The sequence below is a fragment of the Felis catus genome, chromosome C1 (assembly GCF_018350175.1).
Source record: "Felis catus isolate Fca126 chromosome C1, F.catus_Fca126_mat1.0, whole genome shotgun sequence".
Taxonomy (NCBI): domain Eukaryota; kingdom Metazoa; phylum Chordata; class Mammalia; order Carnivora; family Felidae; genus Felis; species Felis catus.
In genome coordinates, this window is record NC_058375.1 from 15,440,338 (window position 1) to 15,459,642 (window position 19,305).

The following is a 19,305-nucleotide window of genomic DNA, read 5'->3' on the forward strand; positions in this document are numbered from 1 at the left end:
CCTGAAATCCGCTTCTAATTTTATTACCTTCATCCTCTAACTTTTAAATTTCCCTCCATTTATGAATTTGAATCAATCATTTAACATAAAAAGTTTAACTTCCTAGGGGCGCCTGGGTGGCTCAGTCCATTAAACATCGACTTCAGCTCAGGTCCTGGTCTCAAGGTTTGCAAGTTCGAACCCTGCTTCAGGCTGTCTGCTATCTGTGCAAAGTCCGCTTTGAATCTTCGGTCTCGCTCTCTCTGCCCCTCCCCAACTCTCTCAAAATTAAATGTAAAAAATTAAATTTCCTGGATTAAAACCAATGTTCTCAGGGGCGCGTGGGTGGCTCAGTCGGTTAAGCGTCCGACTTCGGCTCAGGTCATGATCTCGCGGTCCATGAGTTCGAGTCCCGCGTCGGGCTCTGTGCTGGCAGCTCAGAGCCTAGAGCCTGTTTCAGATTCTGTGTCTCCCTCTCTCTCTGACCCTCCCCCGTTCATGCTCTGTCTCTCTCTGTCTCAAAAATAAATAAACGTTAAAAAAAAATTAAAAAAAAAAAAAAAACCAATGTTCTCATTTCTAAACTTTTTGAATTTTGTTATGTAATCAAAGGGAAAAAGAAAAAGTTCTGAAATTTAAAAAAGTAAAATAAAAAAAATTTTTTTTAAATATCCAAAGAGAGGGGCGCCTGGGTGGCTCAGTCGGTTGAGCGACCAACTTCGGTTCAGGTCATGATCTCGCAGTTTGTGGGTTCAAGCCCCGCATCAGGCTCTGTGCTGACAGCTTGCTCAGAGCCTGGAGCCTGTTCCGGATTCCGTCTCCCTTTCTCTCTGCCCCTGCCCCTCTCACACTTTGTCTCTGTCTCTCTCAAAAATAAACAAACATTAAAAAACAAAACAAAACAAAACAAACCAACACTTTAAATATCCAAAAAGAAAATTAAAACTCAATATCCTAAAAGAATCACAAGACAAGGACAGAGGTAGATTTATGGAAAGATGAAAAAATAGAAAAAAAGGTGACAGGTGTATGAGCCAATCTATCTTAAGACAATGCTTGTTTCATATTCACTTATTAAATTAAGATGATGGGGGGGAAAGACCTAGTCACCCTTCTTATATTATATACACCTATCTCAGTTCAGGATTTTCATTTAATTTTTGCCAAAAACCTTTCACATGCCAATCAAACCAACACTGTTGTGACATCAAACGCTTATGTGCAAGAAGTCATCCAATATGACCAGCAATCATGAGGTACTCACCGTGCTATACACTGCCGGGACGGCGGGAGTGAAGAGTCGATCCTCGAGAGGCTGCTGTGCAGGTCCTCTAGGAATTCTAGAAGAGTGAGTTAAGGATAAGAGAACTCAAAAATGCCTTGCTGTAGCATTAGCAAAAATTTACCATCCTAAGATTCTGTCCATGACCCACGTTTTGTCACGTAATTACTAAGGCTACTCATTTACTTCTCCACAAAAACGGAAAACAAATATTTCAAATTTCTTCATGTAATCAGATCAATCTCTCCAAGTGATTCCCACGATAAACGTTCCATGGCAACTCAAAACAAACAAGCCTCCACACTTTAGGTCCATGATGAGAATCTACCACCTTTACTTTCTAGAGAAAAAGACTAAGGAAGTATGAGCAGGACAGCCAGAAAGATACATGTAAATTACTGAAAAAGACAGTCTCTTCTGCTAACTGCAAAGGAATGACTAATATAATTGTTTCCTGGTTTTTCTACGTTAGTTGCTTCTTTCCCTTCTCCATATTTCCCAACCAACTCATTAAAAAAACAAACAAACAAACAAACAAACAAACCCACAATGGCTCTCCAGCATAACAATTAAAATATTCCAGCATGTGGCCAGGATATTGTTAAAAGACAAAAGACTATCATTTTACTCAGCTTCAAAAGTAAATGATGTGAGCTCCTTCCACCTGGTGATGAGAGGTGGTATTTCCCCTAAGAATGTCAACAACAACAACAACAACAAAGAACAGCAACCAAAAGATTAACAGCAATTCTCTCCACACAGTGGGATTACCAAAGTGTTTTGAATGTTTCCATAATAAAATTTTTGAATCATTTAAATGTACTATTTAAGAGGACTAAAAATATAATAAACCCAAAGTGAAACAGAATGCCTCCCTAAACCTAACAAGTACTTGAAATTTCTCCTATCATTTTCCTTTCTAATTCAATGAAACATTTTAGAAGACAAAATACCAGCTACGATTAACAATTTTATATGAATGACCACAAGTTACAGAAATCTGAATCATTAAAAGTTAAATTCTTTATATGTAAGTAGCAAGTTTGTTGAGGTGGGAGAGGGAAAATAAAGCAAAAACCATCCATGGTTTAGCCACTCAAAATCAGTAACACTGTACCAGTCTCTAGACAATTCTTTAAACTAACCACCTCAGACCACACAGTTCGTCCCCTACACATAAGGAACTGATTTCAACTACTGCAAGAAATAACAAAACTAAAACATTTCATACAGGAGCTGCTTCTTTAAAACTTTATATATGTTTGCAATGTAGAAAGCATAAGACTCATAATAAGTTCCAGGACAATAGTCCTTCATTATGAGCTTGTCGATTCTTTCAGAAAGAAGATTACCCTTGGCTGGAATAAAACTTTCTTTGAATTATAGTTCTGCACCGCAGTCACATGAATGGTGGAAAATATGAGGCCATTCTTTCTTCTGCAAAGCCAACGACTTTTGCTTCTTCTAGCTAAGGCTAATTCTCACCACATGAGAATAATCTCAAATGAGAATTATCAGTACTATGCCCCCAAAAGCTGAGACATGCCATTTCAACCTTACAAAGGAAGGTTAGGGGTTCCTGATTTCTATTAGTTATTTTATTGCCTAACAATACAATTATGATATTTGTAAAGAGGCAATCATATATTTGGCCAAGAGTCCCACTAACAAACATTCTTCTGGGCCACAAATAATGTTTATTTTGTTTATTTCACTCTCTGTAAACCACCAACAGAATACTACAGGTTGATAAATTGTTTCTTAAAAGAACATTGAAGTAAAAATTCTTAATTTTAAAACAAAAACATAATTCTATAAAAACAAAAACTGAAAATACAAGTCAGGAGATCTGAATCTAAAACAGGCTGCAAGCCTAACAACTATGTTGTCTTCACCGAACCATTCCAAAATATCTCTTATAAACTGAGAATCAGCAAGAAGTAACCTGCCCCAGTTAATAAGGCTAGGTACTCAGGCCAGATCAAGTCTTCCTGAATTCTAAAAACCACTCTCTTCCTATTATATCAATATGTCACGAACAGAATAATGACCACAACCTGGTCAAACTATGGTTGCCCCTATCTATATGACAAAACTAAATGAACAGTTCGTCTCATAGAAGAGTCAATGGAGTGTCACCCCAAAATTTCTAGAAAGTCCCAAATTCTTGGCCTAAACTGAATCATCTGCCCAATGGCAAATGTACACTTATTAATACAGACTTGGCAATTACTGTATCAAACTAAGTCAGCTTATTTTACAAAGCATTTTTTTCCTATCACATATCTTCATAAATATGCTAAAAACCACTAAATTGTACACTTTAAAAAGTGTGAATTTTATAGCATGTGAGTTGTATCTCAATAAAAAATTTAACTTGTGGGGTGCCCCTGGGTGGCTCAGTTGGTTAAGTGTCCAACTTCGGCTCAGGTCATTATCTCATGGTTCTTGGGTTCAAGCCCTGCATCCAGTTCAGTGCTGACAGCTCAGAGCCTGGAGCCCGCTTCAGATTCTGTGTCTCCCTCTCTCTCTGCTCCTCCCCTGTTCATGCTCTGTAGCTCTCTCTCTCAAAAATAAGCATTAAACATTTTTTTTTAATTTAACTTCCTATATTTTTGCTTCCTTGCAAGTAAGTTATTTAGCCCCTCTTTCCACTAAAAACAGCCTCAATAAACCAGACTCAAATAGGCACTAGGCATTTTCTCCATAAATAAGTTAATTCGAAGAAATGACGTGCATATAAAGCTCTTTCACAACAACATACTTCCTCCTAATTCTGCCTGTAATTAAGCTTATTACCAGCTTTCACCAAGTACTGTATCTCCAGCATACATCACTGGATATTTACTTATTTACTTTTGAGCTCAAGGTAGCAAAAAAAAAAAAAAAAAGGCTTTTCAGAGTACCACTTAAAATTCAAGTTCAACTAATGAACAGTGATAATATGCATGTGCAGTGCTTCAGAATGTTGTTTTTTTATTTTTTAAATCTCAACCTAAAACACAGTAGGCATACTCACTTGACATTTCTGCGGTTCAAACTACTATGGATTATACCATTAGGAAATATAAGCAAAATCATTACCAAGACCAGAAGGATGGTATATAATAACTGAATTAAGATTCTAAATAGAAATACAAATGGAAAATATTTTTTTAATTCTGCACGCTCATTTTCTAATAAAAAATGTAAGAAATAAATAAAATTTGAAGACTTAAGAGTATTAAAGCACAACACACTCTAAATTGATTATTAAAGAACTCATTACATACGCTCCACATTAAATGTCAATTAGGCGGATAAAAATTTTTCAAACACAAGATTTCGTCAAAGAAACCCAAAGACCAGTGAGATTATATAATGATCTGAATGTTTCCTGCTTATGTCAGGAAAGAAAGAAGGGACCAGTAATTTTTTAATTTACAGATGTGTACTGGGGGTGCCTGGGTGGGTTAGTCGGTTGAGCGATTGACATCGGCTCAGGACTTGATCTCACGGTTTGTGAGTTCGAGCCCCGCGTCGGGCTGTGTGCTGACCGCTCAGAGCCTGGAGCCTGCTTCAGATTCTGTGTCTCCCTCTCTTGATGCCCCTCCCCCACTCATGCTCTGTCTCAGAAATAAATAAATATTAAAGAAATTTTTTTTTAAACTTACAGATGTGTACTGAAATTTCATGAATGATGAACTCTCATTAGGATGAAGTTTCTTGCTCAATGGCAATTGTATCTGACCCTGAGTTTGACCTGTAGTCACTATCTCCTCAAAAGGTTTTATCTTGAGAAATTAGAAAATAATTAATGAAAATCAACAGAAATCTTCCTCCAGTATGCTAAAACACTAATGTTCCGTTTACAACTCACAGCTGAATGTTCCTAAACTTTACCCCAATCCATTATAAGAAAAGCTAGGGGCGCCTGTGTGGCTCAGTCGGTTAAGCATCCGACTTCTGCTCAGGTCATGATCTCATAGCTTGTGAATTCGACCCACACGTCGGGCTCTGTGCTGTCAGCACCAAGCCTGCTTTGGATCCTCTGATCCCCTCTCTCTGCCCCTCCCCTGCTTGCTCTCTCTCTCTCAAAAATAAACAAACACAGGGGTGCCTGGGTGGCTCCCTCGGTTAAGCGCCCGACTTCGGCTCAGGTCATGATGTCACGGTTCTTGGATTTGAGCCCCACGTTGGGCTCTGTGCTGACAGCTCAGAGCCTGGAGCCTGGTTCAGATTCTGTGTCTCCCTCTCTCTCTGCCCCTCCTTTACTCATGCTCTGTGTCTCTCTCTGTCTCTCAATAATCAATAAAAGTTAAAAAAAATTTTTTTTTTTTAAAGAAAAGCTACTCTCCCAAATCAATGCTTACCATAAGCAATATTTATAGTGACAACCTCAAGTTATTATTGCCTCACTGAAAGTGAAAGCAAGGGTACAAATCCCATTGCACAAATTACTTTAGAGAAGACACAGGCAACCGATTTCAGGAGATAAAAACAAATAAATGAAAAAGATCTTTTTCTACATTATTTCTTATTTAAGCTTTATGGCAATATGGTAATATCAGTCAATTTAGACCTTTCTCCACTTTCTCTTTTTTTGTTGGGATTTTATTTTCGAGTAATCTCTACACCCAGCGTGGGTCTCAAACCTACAACCCGAGATCAAGAGTTGCATGCTCTACTGACATGCCAGGCATCCCTCCTTCTTCAAATAGAGTTTTGATAACAATAAAGGAAGAGAACATGTATAACATAAAAGCATAAGGGCAGAATTTCTATGCTACACTCTTTTCACATACAATTGCTTTGGAAATAGCTACATTCCATTTAGTATTATTTCCATTTAATTAATATTGAATATATTAATATTGAATATAAATTCCATTTAATATTAATATAAATATCCCATTAAGGAAGGGATATACTCTTTAAAAATTAAAGAAATGCAATTTAAATAAACTAGCATATCTTGAAAATAAACCCTAAAAAACAAAATTTAACCTACCTTTATAAAGGAGATGCACTAGCCAAAACTGGAAAAACACACTGTCTACATAAATGTAAATATAAGAAGCAATCCCATGTCACTGTTTATCACACAGAAAATTGTCCAGATTAATTCACAATGTTTCAAAAAAATATTTTAAGAGTCCAAAATTTTATTATTTGAAGAGTTTGAGATGTGCTGCATATAGAAACTGACTAATTAGTTATAGAAAGCTAATATAAAAAATAACGCCCTCTTGATCGGACAACTGAATAGACATGCAAAGGAATGATGGTGGGTTGCTTACTTGACAAAAATTAACTCAAAGTAGATCAAAGACTTAAATGTAAAGGCTATAACTAGAAATTTTCAGAAGTAAACATGGAATAAATCTGCATGGCCTCATATTTGGCAATGGATTATTAGATACAGCAGCACCAAAATCAACAACAAAAGAATAAATCATACTTCAACAAAATTAAACAGTACTGTACATCAAAAGACAGTATCAAGAAAATGGAAAGACAACACATAGAATAGGAAAAAATATTTGCAACTCTTATGTCTGATAAGAGATTTCTATCTAGGATATATAAAGAACTCTTACAATTCAAAAATAAAAACACAAATAACCCATTATTTCAAGTCGAGAAAGGATCTGAAAAGACATTTCTCCAAAGAAGATCTACAAATGGGCAAAAAGCACATGAAAAGATGCTCAATATAATTAGTCAACCCGGAACCGCAAATCAAAGCTGCAATGAGATACTACTTCACACCTACCAGGAAGGATGGCTATAATCAAAACGCCAGAGTCAGTGAAGAGTACAGAGAACCCTCATATACTGCTGGTGGAAATGTGAATTTGTGAAGCCACTCTGAAAAACGGTCTGTGACAGTTCCTCAAAAGTTTAAACACTGAGTTACCATATGACCCAGCAATTTCACTCTTGGGTATATACCCATGAAAAATGGAAACATATATCCTTGCAAAAACTTGAACATTAATATTTATTTACATGCACTATTATTCCTAATAATAAAGGTAGAAAGACCTCAATTGTGCATCAACTGATGAATGGAAAGCATAAAAAAAATATTATTTGGCAAAAAAAGAAACGAAGTACTAATACATGCCACAACATGGATGAATCTTGAAAACATGCTAAGTGAAAGTCACAGAAGACCACATATTATATGATTCAATTTTTATGAAATGTTCAAAATAGGCTATAAAGACAGAAAGACTAGTAGTTGCTTAGGAGTAGAGAAAATGAAGAGGGAGGGAGCTGATAGCTAAGAGGAATGGGGTTCCTTTCTAAGGAGATAAAAATGTTCTAGAATTGACTGTGGAAATGGCTGCTGCACACATCCGTAAATGCAGTAAAAACCAGGGCATTGTACACTTTAAATGAGTCAATTTTACGATATGCATATTTTATCACAGTAACGTTTTATTTAAAATAACCCTTTCCGGGGCGCCTGGGTGGATCAATCAGTTGAGTTTCCGACTTTGGCTCAGGTCATGATCTGTTTGTGAGTTCAAGCCCCACGTCGGGCTCTGTGCTGACAGCTCAGAGCCTGGAGCCTGCTTAGGATTCTGTGTCTCCCTCTCTCTCTGCCTCTCCCCTACTTGTGCTCTGTCTCGCTCTCTCTCTCTCTCTCTCAAAGATAAATTTAAAAAATAAGATGTAAAAAAAATTTTTTTTTTTAATAACCCTTTCCTACACTGGGAAAAGCTTCATAAAAGATAAGGACTAGGGGTGCTGGGTGGCTCAGTCAGTTGGGCATCCAACTTCGGCTCAGGTCATGATCTTACAGTTTGTGAGTCCCAACTTCGCGTCAGGCTCTGTGATGACAGCTCAGAGCCTGGAGCCCACATGGGTGTGTGTGTGTGTGTGTGTGTGTGTGTGTGTGTGTGTGTGTGTGTGTGTGTGTGTGTGTGTGTGTTGTCTCTCTCTCTCTGCCCCTACCCCGCTCATGCTCTCTCTCTCCTTCAAAGGTAAATAAACATTGTAAAAAATGAATAAAAAAGAAAGATAAGGACTAGAGCTATAGAAAACTGTGTATCAATAAGGGAAACAAATTCCATAATGGAACCCTCAGAGGCTAACAGTAAAGTATCCTCAGCTAATTGCTACTTACATAGGTGATACCAAAGAAATAGCTCATCTCAAACCCAAGCATAAAACTGTGCTGAAGGGTGACGCCTGGGTGACTCAGTCAGTTATGTAACCCACTCTTGGTCTCGGCTCAGGTCATGATCTCATGGTTCATGTGTTCAAGCTCCAAGAAGGGCTCTGCACTGTAGTGCGCATCCTGCTTAGGATTCCCTCTCTCTCTCTGCTCCTATTCGGCTTGTGCATGCACACGCTCTCTATCGAAATAAATAAATGAAGGCAAAAAACCCACAAAGCTGTGCTGATTAGATTAATGCATGTTATAATTAAAGATGAAACAGACAAGACTGAATTAATTTAAAGTTGTGAAGCGTAGACCTCATAGACATCAAACATATAAAATATGCCACAAAGAATGATAACCCTGAATGACTCTACTCAGCAAGTACAGAAATCTCAGGGATCACAAGGTTAGTAACTCTCGACAAAAACAGAACAGGAACTGTATTCTCAAACCTAAACATTATGACAAATCTACCCCTGCTACATACATACATATATATATATGCTACATATATATATATATATGCTACATATATATATATGCTACATATATATATATGCTACATATATATATATATGCTACATATATATATATATATATATATATATATATATATATATATATATAAAAGGACACCAATGTTCTAAGAAAACCAAAATTTTCTTCATTGCTCTGTATCATTTGCCATTGAAACTGCAGAAAAATAGGGGTGTCTGGGTGGCTCAGTCCGTTGAACATCTGACTTCAGCTCAGGTCATGATCTCACAGCTCATGAGTTTGAGCCCCACGTTGGGCTCTGTGCTGACAGCTCAGAGCCTGGAGCCTGCTTCGGATTCTGTGTCTCCCTCTCTCTCTGCCCCTAACCCACTCACATTCTGTCTCTGTCTCTCTCAAAAATAAATAAACATTAAAAAAAAATTTAAAAAAAAAACTGCAGAGAAATAAAACTAGCCATTTTATTCTTTCAATTCAATTTAATGTTGGACTGTTAATTTAGGTCCAAAATCCCTTATTGGAATTCAGAATTTTTCCAAAGATAGAAAGTTAATATAGTTGTTACATTATATAACATCTCCAGCAGGGTCTACGGGCAATACTCCTTAATGAAACACATTTATCTCTACTGCAAAATATATAAATATTCAAACTTCTGGCTTTCTGGCCAGAGTTTTTACTAATTTATGAGAAAAAATGAGTTTTCCAGACACTTTTGATTTTGGAATTGCAAAGTGCAAACAGCCCATACCTTCTTTCCCATTGTGTTTCTGCGCAAATCTGTTTCTAGAAACCACTATATGAATGTTAACAACTAGGAACCATTAAACTGTATTTTTTTTACAAATCTGAAAACTTTAGTTTCAAAGTGCTTGGCCAGAAAAGCCCTTGCTCTGGCTCTGGTTTTCTAACTCAAACTGATTTCCCGACAGTCACATTTAAGTTTAACCAAAAACATAAGCTGCTTAGATGGGGGGTGGGGGGCAAGGATCAATATTGTGAAAGAATATAGCTGCTGACCATGCTGTTAATCCTTCTACTCAAGACAAAAATACAAACTTTCTATGAGACAAAAAGATACACATATGAAAAATGAATATACTCACAAATTTCAAATTTCACAATTTCAAAGTTTTTAGTTCTCAAGTTTTTAATTCTAAGACAAATATTTAAGTGTTATACTAACACACAATTCAGATTAAAACAATCCATGTGACAAAGAAAAGGCAGAACAAAGTAGACCTCTTCCTTCAAAAATGTCTACCTTGAAGAAATTTCATTGAGAATGATGAAGGGCAGGGGCGCTGGGGTGGCTCAGTTGGTTAAGCGTGAGACTCTTGATTTCGGCTCAAGTCATGATCTCGTGGCTTCGTGAGCTTGAGCCCAGCATGGGACTCTGTGCTAGCAGCACAGAGCCTGCTTGAGATTCTCTTTCTCCCTCTTCCTCTGTCCCTACCCTATTCATGCTGTCTGTCTCTCTTTCTCAAAAAAAAAAAAAAAAAAAAAAGATGAAATGCAGTTAGCAATTCCATTTGTATCCTACATCTGAATCACTCAAATGGCCTTAGATAATAACCAAATAAAATATGCTGATATGCCAGATTCCTCTGGATATAGATCCAGATAATAATTGGTAGGGAATACACATTTGACAGATTTTAAAAGTCATTCTCCAAAAAAGAACTGAATGAGCTAGTCATTCACATACAACAAAAGTCAGCCTTCACTAGACATTCCACTGCTGGCTACAAGCTGTTAATAGGTAGAACTCTAAAATTTTCAAGGAGGTGACATTTACCTGAACTGGTAGAGCATTTTTAAAATGTAATATGAAGATGAGATCATAATTGCAATGTTCTGAAATTCTACTAGAACTTAGGTTTAAAAAGAATCATGGCAGGGGCGCCTAGGTGGCTTGGTCAATTCAATGTCCCACTCTTTTTTTTTTTTTTAATGTTTATTTCTGAGAGAGAGGGAGAGAGGGAGGGAGGGAGGGAGGGGGAGAGGGAGAGGGAGGGAGGGAGGGAAGGGAGAGTGAGAGAGTGAGAGAGTGAGAGAGAGAGAGAGAGAGAGAGACAGAGAATGAGAATGGGCAGGGGAGGGGCAGGGAGAGAAGGAGACACACAATCTGAAGCAGGCCCCAGGCTCTGAGCTGTCAGCACAGAGCCTGACATGAGGCTCAAACCCATAAACCATGAAATTATGACCTGAGCCAAGGTTGGAGGCTTAACCAACTGAGCCACCCAGGCGCCCCTGAATGTCCCACTCTTGATTTCAGCTGAGGTCATGATCCCACGGTATTGGGACTGAGCCTGCATTAGGTTGCGTGCTGACAGCAGAGTTGGCTTAAGATTCTCTCCCTCTGCCTCTCCGCCCTGCTCACACACACTCTCTCTCTAAAATAAATAATAAAAGTAGACGGGTGAAGGAAAAGAATAACAAAGAATAACAAAAAGAATAAACAAAAAATGGCTTATAGGTGCTTTATCTTGAGCAGTGACATAGTGGTACTATTTACCAAAACCGGGAAGGAACAGGTTGAAGTAGGGATGAAAAGGAAATTAAGAGTACTGAAATGCCTACTGGAAATGTCAGGAGACACAATAACAAAAATTAGATATATGAATATGTAATTAGGGCCAAAACTCTGACATAAAGATACAAAACTTTCAAAATTCATTAACATGAAACTAATCTTTAAACCCAATAGAAAGAAAGGAGGCAAAGGACCTCAGACCTGAGGATGAGACACAGGATAGATCAGCAAAGGACCCTACCTGTAGCCACTGAGGTGGGACGAAAACCAACAGATGCAGTGGTACTGTGGTAGCCAAGGGCCACACCACTACTCATGGGAGCGAACAATGAGTCCAGAACACTCTCTTTACACTCTTACTGCTGACACACCTGGACAAAGACAACCAACACACAGGCCCTCCAGAAAGTCCTGAGAATCAAGTTTCAGACCACACAGGCTGTTATACTTAGCCAATGTTACAATAAAAACCACCTCAGCATTAAAAGGGGGGGAGGGGCCTCTGGGTGGCTCAGTCTGTTAAGTGTCCTACTCTTGGTTTTGGCTCAGGTCATGATCCCAGGGACAGGGGATAAAGCCCCAGGTTGGGCTCTGCATTGACAGGGCAGAGCCTGCTTGGGATTCTCTCTCCTCTCTGCCCCTCCCGCTCATGTGCACACATGCTCTATCAAATAAATAAACTTAGAAAAATATGTATGAATAAATGTAAACTATTCTGGCATACAGTAAAACTCTATAAATGTTAGCTATCATAATGGTTACTTAACAAAAAACTAATTGTGAGGGGCACCTGGGTGGCTCAGAGGACTGTGTGTCTAACTCTTGATTCCTACTCAGGTCATAATCCCAGGGTCGTGGAATCAAGCTCCAAGTCCAGCTCCGCGCTGAGCAGGGAGCCTGTTTAAAATTCTCTCTCGGGGCACCTGGGTGGCTGAGTTGGTTAAGCGACTGACTCTTGGTTTCAGCTCAGGTCATGATCTCAGGGTTTGTGAGTTCAAGCCCATTCCTCATCAGGCTATACACTAACAGTGTGGAACCTGCTTGGGATTCTCTGTCTCCCTCTCTCTCTCTCTGCCCCTCCCCTGCTCGCTCTCTCTCTCAAAACAAATAAGTTAAAAAAATAAAAAAGCATCTTGTAAAAAAAATAATAAAATAAAAATAAATAAATAGGGGTGCATGAGTGGCTCAGTTGGTTAAGCGTCTGACTTCGGCTCAGGTCATGATCTCACAGTCTGAGAGTTCGAGTCCTGCGTCGGTCCCTGTGCTGACAGCTCAGAGCCTGGAGCCTTCCACATTCTGTGTGTGTCTCTTTCTCTGCCTCTCCCCCACTCACACGCTGTCTCTTTCTCAAAAATGAATAAACATTAAAAAGCAATTTAAATAAATAAAATTCTCTGCCCCTCTCCCCTGCTTCCTCTCTCATTTTTATGTGTTTATAGTCACAAGTCTTGTTAGTAAGAGAATCTGAGTTCTGAGGCTGCAGGGCACTCCACAAAACAGCTATACTCTCAATGTGTTTGTCAAATGTACAAAATTTTATTGATGAAACAAGTGATACCATTAGTGTTATGCATTACTACAGCTATACATACATATACATACAAGGCACAAAAAATGTTTTTTAATTTTTTTAAAGTGGGGGGGGAATCAGTATTTTCTGACTGCTAAGGAAAGGAGACTGGATAAGAGTAAAGTTATACTGAGTTTTATTCAGCTATATATACAGCTATAGTAAGTTATTTAAGTTTTTCTGACTTAGGTTTTAAGTGTCAAGGTTCACTTTGACCCCTCAAGTAGGTTCCTAGATATTTAGGTAGAGAAAAGTTAACATGGACCTTAAAGGTAAATAATAAGGGGGGCACCTATGTGGATCAGTGGGTTAAGAGCCTGACTCTTGATTTTGGCTCAGGTCATGATCTCACGGTTCTGACTGTGTAGGCTTTGTGCTAGAAATGGAGTCTGCTTTAAGATTCATTCTCTGGGGTGTCTAGGTGGCTCCGTAGGTTAAGCGTTCAACTTCAGCTCAGGTCACGATCTCGCAGTCCGTGGGTTCGAGCCCTGCATCAGGCTCTGTGCTGACAGCTCAGATCCTGGAGCCTGCTTCAGATCCTGTGTCTCCCTCTCTCTTTGCCCTTCCTTCCCCCACTCATATCCTGTCTCTCCCCATCTCTCAAAAATGAGTGTTAAAAAAAAAAGGACTCATTCGCCCTACCGCCACCCGGCACCCAATGCATCACGTGCGCACACACACTCTCTCAAAACAAACAAACAAACAAAACGCAGGCTCAGTGCAGAGCCTAACACCAGCTCAACCTCATGACCATGAGATCATGACCTGAGCCAAAATTAAGGATTGGATGCTTAACTGAGTTACCCAGGCACCCCCAAGAAACCACATTTCCAGTAACAGCTGTGTCTGAGATCTAAAATAATCCTGGTTCTACAGAATACATGTGCAATCTGTTGCTCAGGAAGTGATTACCAAATTTACTTAGATATACTATCTGGTTTACAAACATAGTAATTGTTTTTTAAGATTTTTTCATTTTATTTTTTATTTTTTAAATGTTTATTCATTTGTGAGAGACAGAGACAGAGCATGAGTGGGGGAGGGGCAGAGAGAGACAAGACTCAGAATCGAAAGCAGGATCCTCAGCACAGACCACAATGCAGGGCTCAAACTCGCAAACCTTGAGATCTGACCTGAGCCAAAGCCGGATGCTTAACCAAATGAGCCACCCAGGTGCCCCTAATTTTATTCTTAAGTAATCTCTACACCCAACGTGGGGCTCGAACTCACAACCCCAAGATGAAGAGTCACCTGCTCTACCAACTGAGCCAGCCAGACACCCCCAGTTTAACACATATATAGACAGATATGACTTTTTCTACCTTTGTCTATTTCACTGGTCATTAGTAAGATTATTGGAGAGTGGAGCAGGGAAGAAAAGGCTGATACAGCTTGCTGTCATTTATTACTCCATTATAGCCTTCCAGTGTTAGTCACTATTGTTTAATAAGGCAAATATTTCATTTTATTATGAATTTATGAACATAAAGACTTAAATACAAGTACAAATGTAAATTAATAAATACATTAAAAAAACAAATTTTTATCTTTCAAGAACAGCAACAAGGGGCACCTGGGTGGCTTAGTCGATCAGACTCTTGATTTTGGCTCAGGTCATGATCTCAGGGTTTGTGGTTTGTGAGTTACAGCCCCATATTGGGCTCTGCACTGACAGAGCTGGAGCCTGCCTGGGATTCTCTCCCTATCCTTCTCTCTCTGCCCCTCCCCTGCTCACACTCTCTCACAACAAATAAACTAAAATAAAATAAAACAAAACAAAATAAAATAATAAAAACTGCAACAAGGCTTTTATTTTCTCTCATTTTTTTTTCCCCCAACTCTGGCTATAGTAGTTTGTTTGCCCGTTATGTTATCTTATTTATTCCTTGCTTTATCCACCATGGGCTTGAGGCGGCTTACATCAAATGAAATACATATAGAATATTTAAATGAAAGTAAATGAGCAAATATGACAAAGACTGGCAGTCTATAAGGTCCCACAATATTGCAAAATAAGCTAAAAGATGCTTATCACAGGCTTGGTGAACATAAAATTAACAGAAACGTTGATACTTTTCACTTGTATAAATATGTATAAAGCATCTATGCTGCTATCTAGAATTCGCTTTGCCCCAAATATATCATTTCATCATAATAGTTACTGCATAAGTTAATTGGAAGAAGACATGAGTTCAAGATAGACTATGTAAAAGTGACAAATTACTTTTTAATTCATATTTAAGTAACTTCTATTTAAAGAACATGAAAAACGTTCCTTTTAGAATTGAGGCCATGAAAATTAGCAGAGCTACCAAGTTTCTTAGCATATATAAATAAATACAATATGTATGGATGAAAGCATATATTTATAGAGATATAGAGTACTGTCATTCCCACATTTAACTTACACAAATTCAACCAAGCCACAGGGAAGGCAGAGGGGAACAGAAATACAGGAAAACGTGCATAATGCTGACTCTTGCCTTTCCCCTCAAGGAACATATGCTCCAGAGTCCGCATGAGATCTGCGATTGAAACTGACTAATATGTTTGGTTCTCAAAGTATGGCTCTAATGTTGAAGTACCTGTTTGTTGTATAACCTGGCTTCTAAATAATGTTGAATTGTCCAGTGCTCAAACAGGGAAGAAGTACAACCTGGAAGAAAAAGTGACTGCGCTGGACTTACTGAAACAGTATGGTAATATCTGATATCACACCTTTTTTTTTTTTTTTAATTTTTTTTTCAACGTTTATTTATTTCTGGGACAGAGAGAGACAGAGCATGAACGGGGGAGGGGCAGAGAGAGAGGGAGACACAGAATCGGAAACAAGCTCCAGGCTCTGAGCCATCAGCCCAGAGCCTGACGCGGGGCTCGAACTCACGGACCGCGAGATCGTGACCTGGCTGAAGTCGGACGCTTAACCGACTGCGCCACCCAGGCGCCCCTATCACACCTTTTTTGAAAGAGACTTCTGTAAGGCGCCTGGGTGGCTTGGTCGGTTAAGCATTGGACTTCAGCTCATTTCATGATCTTGAGGTTTGTGGGTTTGAGTCCCACACACTATTAGGCAGTATCTAATAGTAAATGAGTTGGCTGCTGTGTGTGAGATTTGCTCTATCTCCTTGGGGAGAAGGGTTGTTTGTACACGTGTGGGACTGTCGTTTGCTTTCATTACTGAGAGGGGAGTGATACCATCACTTAACGTGGAGGGACCAGAAAAGCTGAATGTAGTGCAGTTCGGGGCAGCTCTGCTGTCAGCGCAGAGCTTGCTTCAGATCCTCCCTCTCCCGCTCTTTCTGCCCCTCCCCCCTCCCACACACAGGCACTCTCTCAAAAATAAATAAAAAACTTTTTCAAAATTTATTTTTAAAAATGAGACTTTTTTTTAAAGTTTATTTTGAGAGAGAGAGAGAGAGAGAGAGAGAGAGAGAGAGAGAGAGAGAGAGAATGAGTTGAGGAGGGAGAAAGAAAGGGAATCCCAAGCAGGCTCTGCACTGTTAGCATGGAGCCCAACGCAGGGCTTGATCCCATGAACCCATGATCCCATGATCTCAGGTCAGATCATGACCTGAGCTGAAATCAAGAGTCGGATGCTTAACCGACTGAGCCACCCAGGCACCCCGAATCTGAAACTGTATTAAGTTTACAGTTATAGTAATTGTTCTATATTGCATTTTTTTTATAAGAAACTCTTTTTTTTTTTTTTTTTTTTTTACTAAGTTTGTTTATTTTGAGAGAGAGAGAGCGAGCGAGCACAAGCAGGGAAGGGGCAGAGACAGAGGGAAAGAGAAAATTCCAAGCAGGCTCGCTCTGTCAGAGCAGAGCTCGAAGCAGGGCTCAATTCCATTACCTGTGAGATCATGACCTGAACCAAGTTCAAGAGTCAGACGCTTAATCGACTAAGCCATTCAGGCGGCCCTACATTGCATTTTAAATGGATCTTTCACCTATGCATAACTTTGTAACATATGCATTAATCACCTGGGAAATATCGGTGCATTAAGTTAGCCAGATTTTCCAAATGGTGTACTATTAAAAACCAAACCTGATTTCACCAGTAAAGTTTATTAAGCATTGGGAAGCTGTCAAATTCATGATGGCACATACAAGTTTCCAATATTCTAATCTTCACTTCAAACCTGTAACTTTATTATTGGCAACAGTCTGCCTTAAAGCGACAAGCACACTCACTGATTTCTGAAAATATGTCTGCTAAATATCCAAGTCTGAATACAGTTGGTCATTCTTTCACGTAAAAATGGTGTTACATAGGGGTGCCTGGGTGGCTCAGTCGGCTGAGCGTCTGACTTGGGCTCAGGTGATGATCTCACGGGTCATGGGTTCGATCCCTGTTTCGGACTCTGTGCTGACAGCTCAGAGCCTGGAGCCTGCTTCGGATTCTGTGTCCCCCTCTCTCTCTGCCCCTCCCCTGCTTGCACTCTGTCTTTTGCTCAAAAATAAATAAAAAACATTTAAAACAAAATGGTGTTACATATAAAAGTGGTTAGTGAAACTGATATAACACTTTATTTGTTAGCTATACTGGAATTAAAATAAAAAACTTCATCAAAAAAAGTGGTTAGTTCGGCCTCCAACTCAACTTTTCAGGATAAAACCACCACTGAACAACTATGTAACATGCCACCCATTCCATCACACAGAATATTAAGAAGATGTCTACTGAAAGGTGAAGATTTAATAAACTGAGTAAGTTTTACTGTTTCATGAAAGATATTAAGTACAAGAAACAAACAAAAAAGACATTTAGTGAAACTGGTGCCTTTTCTTTCTTTTCCAGAATGTGTGTTGGTGAAGAACACAATCATTACCAGTACAGTTTGGTAGCACTACCACGATTCGCGCTAAGGCGCCAGCAGTTTCACCCACAAATGATTCTGCACCATCACGAAAATGTCAATATTAAGTGAAAAAGGCAAAAAAGTATCTCAAAACAATTATTAAAATAGTTCTGACCTCTCCTCTGCTTCTATATAGCATACCCTAAGAAAACCACACTCACACAGGGCCCCCTGAGGCCAAGAGCAGAATTTCAACAGTATTACTGTCCGTAAGACAAGTCCTAGAGCATTGTAAATCTAGGTAAGCAGGCCAGAAGCACACTGCTTCAAGTAAGTAAGGGCACCAGAGAAACCCATTAAGTGTAGTTATGCTAAATTCATGCAAAAATGGTCATCAAATGGAGTCATGAAAAAAATCCAAAGGGCTTTTCATTCATACTGACAGAGAACTACTGTGCATTTGAGAAATGAAATATGATTAGTCATTAATGTTCTTTCTGGGGAAAAAAAAAGAATAAACTGGTATTTATGCTGGAACGCATTCTGTTAGCCCTAGTAAAATGCTAAAATAAATGTAGCAATGGCAGCCTTTTCTACTGCTTCCCCGGCATACCCATTCCATCTAGGCCTCAGCCCACAGTCATGTAATTCTCCTTCTTCACCTCATCCTTAGGATCTAACATTGTAGGACCTTCTAATAGGATCTAACTCATCAGCACAGTTCAAAACACTAGAAAAACGAAGACTCTTTGCTCTTCCCTTCTCCTGAACCTCTTCTCTTTTCCTCTAGCTTCAGGTTTAAGTAGCTGAACACTTATCCCTCAAGAGATGACTGTCTGGAATGGGTACAGCAACTGGGACAGACCAAGCCAGTGGCTCCAATTCAGTCCAAGAGCTCAGAGTTGAACCACAAGCAATCCACACAAAGCCCTTTAATCTATAAACTAGAACCAACAATTTCAGCCAACACCAGGTTTCAAAGGACTTGAACATAGTTCAATTTGAAACCCAGAATTTAACTGAAATAGATCAGTTCGGAATATGTCAAAGAGGTTTATGACAACAGTTCTAAAAACTCTTTAGCTCAAGGGGCGCCTGGATGGCTCCGTCAGTTGAGCATCCGATTTGGGCTCAGGTCATGATCTCATGATTTGTGAGCTCGAGTTCAAGTTCAAGCCCCACATCAGGCTTGCTGCTGTCAGCACAGAAATCTGCTTCAGATCCTCTGTCCTCCCCTCAAAAATAAACAAACATAAAAAGAAAAAAAAAACACTGAACTCAGAAGGCAGTTTATTCGCATCACAGTCTAAAGTACAAATTTGATTTTAGCATTCCAGTTCTTTTATTTATTACCTGTGTGATTTCTGGGGGTGTTACATTTAACATCTTTTTTTTTTCATGTTTTATTTTTGAGAGAGAGCGAGCGAGCGAGCGAGCATGAGCGGGAGAGGGGCAAAAGAGAGTCAGGGACAGAATATGTGAAGC

General features: G+C 39.1%; 1 protein-coding gene across 16 annotated transcripts in view; it reads right to left on the reverse strand.

Annotated features, from left to right (window-relative positions):
• The window catches only part of EIF4G3 (eukaryotic translation initiation factor 4 gamma 3), a 314,690-nt gene that overhangs the window by 232,862 nt on the left and 62,523 nt on the right, over positions 1–19,305 (reverse strand). For all 16 annotated transcript variants that reach the window (XM_045035239.1, XM_045035237.1, XM_045035236.1 and 13 more), the window contains one exon: positions 1,244–1,319. The gene's annotated coding sequence lies outside the window, so the exon portion shown is untranslated. Of the gene's footprint in view, positions 1–1,243; positions 1,320–19,305 lie in introns of those variants that run through there.